This window comes from Arachis duranensis, chromosome 10 (assembly GCF_000817695.3).
Source record: "Arachis duranensis cultivar V14167 chromosome 10, aradu.V14167.gnm2.J7QH, whole genome shotgun sequence".
NCBI lineage: Eukaryota > Viridiplantae > Streptophyta > Magnoliopsida > Fabales > Fabaceae > Arachis > Arachis duranensis.
The window spans coordinates 28,987,730-28,995,897 of NC_029781.3; the positions used below are offsets into that span (position 1 = coordinate 28,987,730).

The window sequence follows — 8,168 nt, forward strand, 5'->3', positions numbered from 1 at the left end:
TCTGATGAAGAATTGATGGAATAGGGCATGAAAAAGAAAAAGAGAACCATGCGTACGCATCATGCATGTATATGCATCACTAGAGCAAAAACGGAGATCGTGGGTACGCATGTGTTGCACGACGCACAACTATAAAGGCTTAAACAAAGACAATTCTCCTCTGGATGGGTGACGTTAAACGTCATGACCCGGCGTCTAGCATTCAAAGCTTCGTAACTCGTGCCACAATTAAGGAAACCTAGCGCTAAACGCCCAACCACCAACGTTTAGTGCCCAAGCCCATATTTTGCATACAATCCTTACTGCATGGGTGGCACTAAATGCCCAGTACCTGGCGTTTAGTGTCGAGTGCGTATAAAGGAACGGGGACCACACATTTATGACAAATCAACAAGGCTTTTGGAGATTTGATTTTGTAAATCAAATAGCTGTTAGAAAAGATTCATTGGAGTTTTATTTAAGTTTTAAATCTCTTTTTAATTAGGACTATAAATAGGATTTAGATCCGCCTTCACGGGGACTTCTCTTTTTCTAATTTTCATTCCGTACTTTTACACTTTTTATGTGCTAGGATTTTCTACACCATGAGAAACTAAACCTTCATTGTTAAGGTTAGGAGCTCTGTTTACTTGAATGGATTAATAAACATTTATTCTTCTACCCTTGATTAATACCTTAATTATTGTTTAAGGATTGGTTTCGTTCTTCATCCTAGGGATTAGCGATTATTGAAAAATAACTCTAATTCTACTTGAATTCTATTCGAGTCTTTGAAAAGTTATATCATTAGTATTACAGGTTGAAACCAACTTCTCATAACTTCTAATTATCGGGACTTAGTGTGGTGCGTGACATATAACTGTATTATGCTTTGGGATTCTTAGGGTTGTATGGCTTATAAATCAAAAGTTGAACTTAACCCTCTGATATAATTGAGTGATCAAGGAATTGATGGTCAGTTATATCAGAGGTGATTAGATTGCCTAGGAATAGGAATTTAATCACCTGGAGTTTGCCATAAACATAATCATTGCATGATCAAGGTAGTCGACATTTAATGTTAATCCGGATATTTAAACATCTCCAAAGTCTTAACTCCATTCTCATACCATTTTTTCAACCTTTCATTGTTTGCTTTCTTACTTTATTACTTTATTGCTTTTTATGCTATTTGACAACCAAAACTCTTATTTCAACTTGTCTAATTAGAATAGCTAATCAATTATTACTTTCTTAGTCCATTAATTCTCGTGGGATCGAAACTCACTCACCGTGAGTTATTACTTGGTAGGACCTAGTGAACTTGCCAATAAGTTGTGGTTTGAGAAATTTTGCCACCAAAACTCTTCAATTTTTTTCACTAAGACAAAGCTTTAAGTTTGGTGTTGTGATCCCTAGGCATCTTTAGCAGTTTTTATATTTCTTTTTTATTAGTTTTCTTAGATTTTAATCAAAATTCTTATGTTTTTACTGGAGTTTTAAAAGTAATCAAGTATTTGGAGCTGTTTTAGTATTATTATATTTTCAGTAGTTTTTGTTCTCAAAATATCAAGAATTAAAGCATTGTTAACAAAGAAAACACAAGTACAACTCAAGAGAGGCCCAATCAGAACCCAAAACATCAAGGCTGGGCACCCAATACATCACAACGGGTGCCCAGCACCCACCATCGGTGCCCAGCACCCCTTACCAGAACCTAACACTCAATCATTGACACTTAACTCCCCTTGGTATTGTTATTTTATTTTGACATATTAAATTTGTGACTTTAGCATTTTGTTAGGGTTAGGTTACATCAGTGGTTAAATTTGTTTAATAAAGTGTGTGATTATAATTTTTTATGTTAATTTAATGGATGCAAAAGTTAAATAATGTTAGAGTAGGTTAAGTAAGGTGAGATTAAGAGTGCTTCAGTTGTTGGAAGATTTTAGTCGAGTTAATTGAATGAGTTTCTTTTAATTGCATTAAATTTATGTCGCTTATTTTTGTCATGCCTCTAGTTAGTTTGCTAAAATTAGACTTAGGTTTTAATTAATTGTAATAATGAGTTTTAAATATTTTTTCAAATTAGTTTTTTAATTAGTTTCAACTTGTGTATTTAATACGTTGTCCTTTTTATTAGGATGGTGCTTTTTTCTCTAGGATTAGTTGGAGTTTGCTTTTTTGTTGTTTGTATAGTAATATTTTAGGTTAATTTGCTATCTCTGAATATAATGAATTGTTTAAATTTTATGCTAGACTTACTTTTCCTAAGATAGAGTTTTAGGACGGAAGTGGGAGAATGTCACGTAGTGGCGCCTTCTCAAAACCCTTGTTTGCTGCAAAAATGTAGAGTTATAAGGGGTTGCTCACTAAACGGGATAGGATTTGATATTTTATTGACTGCGTGTATTCTATAATTTATGCCTGTAGCTGTTTTCTCTGTGAAAAATGTTATATTTATTTGATAGATGTCTTTGAATTAAGGAGAAGTGCTACCGAATTATCTTTTAACTTGTTTAAAATATGTTTGGTTTATCAGAAAATAATAATTGTATTTTTCTAGAAGATTCTAATTATAGGGTATACTTTTCCGAATTTTCTAAAAAATTTAATAATTTGTGTTGTTCATTAAATTATAGGGTGTGTGTTTCAATATGAGTCCAAATCATCGTTTATGGATGTATGAAAGGGATAACAATGGATGGGGGAGGGGGTTTAAAATCTGAATTCTTTGAGGGGGTTGACGTGTTTGTCGTGCATATCTTCAACATAGAACCGTTTAGGTCTGAAGGGGTTTCTAGGCGTCTGTGTCAAAAGTGTCGGCTGACTAAGTGGTTAGGACCTTCAGACATAATGCTTCACCTCTACCGTAACGGGATCAATGATGGGTACTGAATGTGGACGGAACACAAAGAAGTGGACGAGAAGAAAATTAACCGGCCTGCCTCTAATTTGAATAGGTCCTATTGTCGATTAACGAGGGTTCGGGTGGTGAGAGACATAAACATGGAAGAAATAACTTGGGAAGATAACTAAGAGAGATACAACGAGATGGTGTTTGATGCAACAGTTATTACAAAATTGGAAGAGGCTGAAGAAAAGTCTAACCCGGAGGCAAAGAGATTTTATCATCTGTTAGAATCTGCTGTGAAACCCTTGTTCGAGGGGTGCGTTCATTCGGAGTTGGCTGCAAGTGTCAGAATGATGAGTATTAAGTCAGAGTCAAATCATTCCTAAGAGTTTTTTGATAAGTGGACCACCCTTTAAAATGAACTGGTACCTTTTGGGTCTATTGCATCCCCCGCAACCACTACGAAGCAAAAAAGATAGCTTTAAAATTGGGTCTGAATTTAGTAAAAATTAATTGTTGTTTGAATGGTTATATGCTGTATACAAGAGGGATACAAACCTAATCGAATGCAGATTTTGTAGATCACCGTGGTTTCAAGTTGAGAGAGAACAAATTGGTAAACTCCAGTGAAAGAGAATTCTAATGAACGGGATGCACTAATTACCCTTAATCCTAGGCTGAAACGACTGTATATATCGATGAGTTCGGCGCCTCACATGACCCAGCATAGTAACAACAAGAGACATGAAGGAATCATGACGCACCCATCACACGGAGAAGCTTGGAAGTATTTTGATCGGGTCTGTCCGACATTTACGAGTGAACCTATAAATTTTAGACTAATTTCGTGTTCTCACGGTCCGCACCGAATTCCAATTTCGGTAACATGTACTCTTGTTGGCCTGTAGTGGTGACACCTTATAACCTGAGTCCAAAATTGAGTATGAAGGACTCATATATGTTCCTAACTTGCATCATACCTAGTCTCAGTAATCTAAAGGCTAAAATAGATGTCTTCTTGCATTCCTTGGAGGATAAGTTAAAGGAGTTATTGATCCATGGTGTAGAAACATATGTTATTTTGACGAAGACAAACTTCAATTGCAGGTTGTGTTGATGTGGACCATTAATGACTGTTCTGTATACGGGATATTGTCAGGTTGGTCTACTCAGGACCGAATGGCGTGTCCCATTTGTATGGAGGATACAAAGACATTTTGGTTGGCGCATGGTAGTAAGAATTCATGATTTGATTATCATAAAAATTCCTTGACATAGATCATCCTTTTCAGTGCAATAAGAACTCGTTCAAAAAATAAATAAAACTGAACAAAAAGAGGCACCTGTAAGGTTGAATGATAGGCAAGTTTGGCACCGTATCAGTAGAATCCCAAGGATCATCGATAATGGGGCAGGTTTGAGACCTCCGGCATATGCCTTGTTGGAAAGACAACTTGGTTCGACATTGTCTTGATGTAATGCACATCGAAACAAATGTTTTGATAATATCATGCACAGAGTAATGGACGATGAGCGAACAAAAGATAACGATAAGGCTAGGTTAGACTTGGTGGACATTTGTAGGTGGCCAGATCTGAACCAAAGGCGGTGTTCTCTCTAACGAAGGACTAGAGACAAAATATTTGTAGGTGGATTAGAGGGTTGAAGTTTCTTATGGGTACGCCTCTAACTTGAGCAGTTGTGCAAACGTCTCATAGGGTATGCTTGCTAGGTTGAAGAGTCATGATTGTCACGTCTTCATGGAGTGTTTGCTTCCTATCGCATTCAGAGAACTTCCAACTAATATCTGGAAACCCCTCATAGAAATAAGTGAGTTATTCAAAGACTTATGTGCTACGAAACTTAGCATTAATGATCTCACATTCACAAGAACATTCCTATCATATTTTGTAAGCTGGAGAGGATATTCCCTCTATCCTTTTTTGACGTTATGGAACACTTAACAATCCACCTACCGTACGAAGAAATACTATGTAGACCGGTCCAATTTAGGTAGATGTACCCATTTGAGAGGATGATTGGTTCATTCAAGCGCACTAAGAAGAACAAAGCTCGGATTGAAGGCAGCATCTGCAAAGCATTCCTAGCTAAGGAAATATCCGTATTTTGCTCATTCTATTTTTAGCCTCATGTTGAGTCACGTAGAATAAGAGTTGGAAGGAACGATGAGAAGGAAGAATCCTCGTCAAGTGGAACAACATACCCAATCTTTGCTCTGAAAGGAGCTACAATGGATGCGAGCAGTGACTACTAGTTAGAGCAAAAGAAAATCAATGCTGCACATCTACATGTGTTGTTGAACTGTGACTGGATTTCACCCTACCTTAAGTGAATTTTTTTAAGTATTCGTAAATACTGAAATTAGTAAGATAATAACTTCTTAGTCTAATCAAAACTTCTTTATCATATTCTATCATATAGGTTATTCTAAGAGGAAAATCCTGATACCTCATTGAACAATTTTCTATGTTAGTTCAGAGAATACGTCAACGTGCATCTAACTGACACAATAGATTTAGTACTAGTTGCACTTAGTTGTTGTCCAATGAATAAGGGCACTAGCTACCTGATGTACAATGTTAATGGATATCTATTCCATTCTTTACAATGGTCGATTAGAAAAAAATAGATAACACCAGAGTTTGGGTTCGTGGGGATTCAGGCGGTGGTCATTCTGATTGGTTTGGTGTGTTGCATAAGATAATTCAATTAAAGTATTTTTTCATACTACGTACAAGGTGTGCGTGTTAAATATGAATGGTATGATCCAAGTTTGTGACAAGGAACATGAAAGCACAAGGACTACAATATTACTAAAGTCAATGTAAGAAGGAAATATAGGCACTACGATCCTTTTAGTCTACCTCAAAATGCATGATGGGTGTACCATTTGCCTTATCCAGGTTCATGTAAGTCTATTTGGGTGGTTGTGGTTAAGACTAAGCCAAGAGATTGTATCAAGTCTGGTGATAGGACAGAGAGTTAGGAACCTTATCAAATTAATTACCCAAATTCTTTGAAAATGGTGGTTGATACCGGTGAGCCGATCACTCTTAGGTCGACTGTTATGGATAATGACATCATTGTGTTTGGAGTGGATGCCGACGCACGACCACTAGAGGACTATGATATTTAAGAAGAAGACGAGCTCGATGGCAACAAAGAAGAGGGAGACGAGATTAAAATCAAGAAACTACCTTGGAAGAGGAAGATGGTAAACCAGAAGAAGAAGATGATGAATCTGAATAGGGTTAATGTAAATATAGTTCTATGATATGTATTTCTTTACCAAACTTTAAAAATAACGTAATATAATTAGCATTATTTCATATGTTTCAGTTACCATCAGTTTGTATTTTTAATTTATATTTTTGATATTTCACATTAGGTTTAAAGCAGTGTTTTAATTATTAATTATCAGGGTACATTATAGATGGACAGAAAAAGATTATAAAAATAAAAAAGACTACCAACGAAATATACCGACGATAACAGCCCAGTCAATTTATATTAAAAAATTTAAAAACATTTTCGTCGGCATTACCGTCAGATAAATCAGATGGTAAGATGGCACGAAGACGCATGATATGTCGCCAACGTTACTGTCAGAAATTTTCTGACGGTAACGTACAATAGATTCCATTTTCTCACTAATAATATTTCACCGCTAAATCCGACGAAAAGTACTGTCGGACGTAAAAATCTGATGATATTATATTACCGATGAGATTTATACCGTCAAATAATCACCGACGCAAAATCCGATGGCACTCAGCATTTTTCTTGTAGTGTAAATTACCAAGGAATTAGAATTTGATTATAAATGATTTGCTGTGAAAAGATTTTTACATGAGTTAATGTAAGAAAACACAAACACTATTCTTTCTAAGAATCAAACATCTCTGAAGCCTTCAATATTCTCATTCATTGATTACTTCTTAATTCTCTAAGCCCTCTCCCATTCACATTCTACAATCATCTTAACTGTTAATTTTTTCTCTTATCTGTTCTTTCTTTTCTTCAAGATTTATAATCCTCTTGTCAAGAATTGATTGATCTAATTAGAGATTCAATTAGACATTTCTTGCCTCAATCTGTTAATTCTCGTAGGAATGATATCCACTCACTGTGGCATTCCATGAATGATTTAGTGCACTTGACAATATCCGAGCACATTGATTTTTGGCTCATCATTGGTAAGGAACATTGAAGTTCCTTTATCCTTGGTTTTTCCAATCAAAATTAGGGTGGTTCCTTCAGCTATGATTATAAGTTTTTGAAAACAAGTCATTCTCTGACATTGAGGAATGTCCCATTAAATTTACTTGCTCAGTGGATGAATGGACTTCCTTGCATAATTCACACTCCTCACTCGGATGTGCTCCTCCACATAAATCACATGTAGCTTGTGTTACAATGGCTGAAACTTTCCTCTGTTGTAGTTGTTTTATGATGAGCGAGGATATTTGTTGAGAGATAATTTTATTTTGTGCTAGAATTATATTCATGGTGTCTAATGCCATTACACTCCTTTTAGTGGTCATTTCAGATGAACACATGAAGTTATTGGCCGCTACTATTTCAATCACCTCCAAGACTTCTTCAGGTGTCTTTCTGTGTAATGAACCTCTAGCGGATGAGTCGATCATGGTTCTTGAGACTTGAGAGACTCCATCATAAAAAGTTTGGATTTGGAGCCACTCGGAGAAGGCATGATGTGGGAATTTCCTGAGCATCTCCTTGTATCTTTTCCAAACTTCATAGAGTGATTCACCCTTCTTTTGGAAAAAATAATTTTTGTCATTCCTCAATCAAGCCAACTTATAGGGTGCAAAGCATTTAGTTAGAAATTTTTCAACTAAATTCTCCCATAATGTAATGCTACCCAGAGATTGAGCTTGGAGCTACTACTTGGCTCTGTCAAAGAAAACAGAAATAGCCATAGCCGGATGACTTCACGGCTAACTCTATTACTCTTTACTGTGTCACAAAGTTGTAGAAACATGGCTAAGTGCAAGTTAGGATCCTCTTGCGGGCCACTACTAAATTGGTCTTGCTATACAAATTGAATTAGTGAAGCCTTTAGTTCAAAATTATTTGCTTGAACCGTGGACCTTACTATGTTACTTCCACAACTATCAACGGTGGGTGTGGTGTAATTACCAAGGGTCCTTCTCACATTGTTGTTCTCCTCTATCATTCTTTCTACCTCTTCTCCCCTAGCCCTTGATTTCTTCCTGAATTTTGCAAGCACCCTATCTATTTTAGGATCGAAGAGTATCCAATCTTCTCTCCCTTGCATGCACAAAAACAA

The 8,168-nt window shown here is 36.2% G+C and overlaps 1 pseudogene; it reads left to right on the forward strand.

Moving 5' to 3' along the window:
* Nucleotides 1-7,561: 7,561 nt before the first annotated feature.
* Nucleotides 7,562-7,659, forward strand: LOC127743311 (uncharacterized; annotated as a pseudogene).
* The last annotated feature ends 509 nt before the right edge of the window (nucleotides 7,660-8,168 follow it).